The 2,840-nt window shown below is 50.8% G+C and overlaps 1 protein-coding gene across 1 annotated transcript in view; it reads right to left on the reverse strand.

The window, feature by feature from the left end:
• LOC127556566 (zinc finger protein 184-like) overlaps nt 1-875 on the reverse strand; it is a 13,258-nt gene extending 12,383 nt beyond the window's left edge. The window contains exon 1 of the mRNA XM_051990223.1: nt 87-875. The gene's annotated coding sequence lies outside the window, so the exon portion shown is untranslated. The remainder of the gene's footprint in view (nt 1-86) is intronic.
• Between the last annotated feature and the right edge of the window lie 1,965 nt (nt 876-2,840).

The raw sequence follows: 2,840 nt of genomic DNA on the forward strand, positions 1-2,840 counted from the left end.
AGCAGGAGCTGCGCGGGCGTGGGGCGCCGGGAGGCGGGGGAGGCCTAGAACGCCGAGCTCAGCACCCCGCCCACCCCCCCACTCACCCGCCAGCCAGCTTCTCCCCCACATTCAGCTCAGGGCTGCTGGCCAAGGAGGGCGGGACAGCGGAGACGCCTCTGATTGGTTGCAGCCGCTCTTGGCTCGTCCAATGGGCACAGCCGGCCGCCCACAGGAGAGGCGGAGCCCACACACGCCGCTCCCCGAGGACCCCCAGCGGGAGGCCGAGGCTCGGGCCGGAAGCCGTCTCTGCCCTCGGGCTAGTGCTCGGGCTCTGTCCGGCTCACAGGACTGCTGAACTAGGCCCACGGGGCGGCCGACACGCGGCGGAGCTGAGGAGGCCGAGAGTACGGCAGAAACCGGAAGAAGCTTACGCTAATGGGCCGCGGGGAGGAAGTGACGTATGAGCCTGCCTGCTCGGTCTTTCCTGCCATCCGAGTCTATGGTAACTGCCTTGATTTGGCAGGAGAGCGGGGGCGGGGCAAGAAGTCGGGAATGCGAGAAGGCGTCTGGTGCCCTCTTGGGGCCTGGCGGCCGCGCTGCACCCAAAAAGGCCACCAGCTCCTTTTTGTGCCGGTGCAGTGCCTGAAGGGAAACAGCCTCTTACCTCTGGGAGCTTGGAGTACGCCTGGGCTCCACTGGCCCAGCCCGGCCAGGCTCCCGACCTCTCTGCCCCGGCCAGAGGGGCGCTGCCGCTCCCAGATGGAGCCCAGAAAACGGATGTTCAAGGCCCTTTCTGCTGACCTCCGGGGACAAAGTAAAACAAAATGCGCCCTGCCCTCGAGGAGCCTCCATTCTGGTGGCGGAGCCGGGGCCCCGTGCCCGCTCCGTGGGGAAAGGCCCGAGAGGCCGGAGAGGGGGAGAGAGGGGGGCGGTGCGGCCGGGGGACCCCGGGAAGAGGGGAGACTTCCGAGGCATCGTCCCGGGCCCTGGGACTGACCTGGCTGTGAAGAGTTCATCGGAGCATCCGTGGGAGCCAAGGACGAAGCCTGGGGACAGGGAGCAGGGGGAAGGGTGGGGGGCATCCCAGGAGACTGAGCAGAATCAACCACATGGGCAGGGGGAGAAGCGAGAAAAAGCGGGGAAGAGAGAATGGCCAGGAGGAGGCCGGGGCCAAGCGAGGAGGAGGAGGAGAGGGAGACAAGAAAACCTGGAGCTGTCCCCCAGAGGGGGCGGTGATCAGTGACGTAAAGCCTGGAGATGTCCCCCAGAGGGGGCCGTGATCAGTGACATAAAGCCTGGAGATGTCCCCCAGAGGGGGCGGTGATCAGTGACGTAAAGCCTGGAGCTGTCCCCCAGAGGGGGCGGTGATCAGTGACGGAAAGCCTGGAGATGTCCCCCAGAGGGGACTGTGCTCTATGATGTTAAGTTTTACATAGACATCAAGAAGAATTGGGTGAAAAAAGGATCTTCAGTTTGGAAATGAAGAAATGATTTGAAGAAAGCAGCAACAGCCGAGTGGCCAATCAATCAATAAACATTTACGAAGGGGCTCCTAAATGCCAAGCATTTGGCTAAGGCCACAGAATACAAGAAGACACAAAGGATGGTAATGAGACTGGAAGCCAGATTGCAAAAGGATGGAAAGGGAGGTGAAGGGAAGGGCAGGTGGTAGGTGGCTTTCTCAGGTTTAGCTGGAAAAGGGAAGAGAGATACAGGAGAGGACTTTGAGTTTTAGTTATTGTTGGGGAGGAGTACTTGATTTTGTACAAGTGTGTGCATATGTATATATGTATAGCCCTCCAGTTACATGTTAAAACAATCTTTTAAAACATTTTAAAAGTTTTGAGTTCTAAATTCTATCCCTCCCTCTCTTCCCTTCTCTTTGAGACACTAAGAAATCATTTGCAATTGTATAAAATATTTCCATATTAGTCAATTTGTATGACTCAAATAAAAGGAAAAATGGGGGAAAAGAACATACTTCAGCAGTCTGTTTTCAAATGAAACCAGTTCTTTCTCTGGAGTTGGATAGTACGTTTCATTATTAGTCCTTTGGGATGGTCTTGGATCATTGTATTACTAACAATAGCTAAGTCTTTCACAATTCTTCATCAAATAACATTGCTGTAATTGTGTACAATATTTTCCTGGTTCTGCTTGCTTCACTGTGCATCAGTTCATGTAAGTCTTTTCAGGTTTTTCTGAAATTTGCCTGTTTGTCATTTTCTGTAGTTCAATAACATTCCATTACGATTACATATCACAGCTTTTCTAGCATTTCCTAATTGATAGGCATCCCTTCAATACTCAGTTCTTAGCCACCACAAAAAGAATCGCTATCAATATTTTTATATAAATAGGTACTTTCCCCTCTCCTCTGTGGTACTATGATCAAAAGGAAAAAGAAAAACAGATTGAGAATAATATATCTATGTACTCATTTGTAAAAGAATTTGCAAAGATTAACTCCCTGTCACAGTGAATGGGCAAAGGACAAATAGACATTATTTTTAGTAGCAAGTGTTAATGTCTTTCTTAGTGTTAAAACACATTGATTTCTAAATGTATCCCTCCCTATTCCCTTATAAAGCCATCTTTCCTTGCCACAAAGATTATAAAAAGGAAAAAAAAAACCACACCAGTTCAACAAAACTAGCCAAAACATTGTAGGTCTCATCTGGTAGTATGCAAGTATTCCCAATCCATGATCCCCACATGTTCTTAATAGTCAGTTTTAAAATGTTCAACATCTGCAATAAGATGCAAATTCAAAAAAGACTAAGGTATTAACAATGTATAGATTGCTGGACCTGGAATCAAGGAAGACCCGAGTTCAAATTCAGCTTCAGACATTGACT

This window comes from Antechinus flavipes, chromosome 1, assembly GCF_016432865.1.
Source record: "Antechinus flavipes isolate AdamAnt ecotype Samford, QLD, Australia chromosome 1, AdamAnt_v2, whole genome shotgun sequence".
Taxonomy (NCBI): Eukaryota; Metazoa; Chordata; class Mammalia; order Dasyuromorphia; family Dasyuridae; genus Antechinus; species Antechinus flavipes.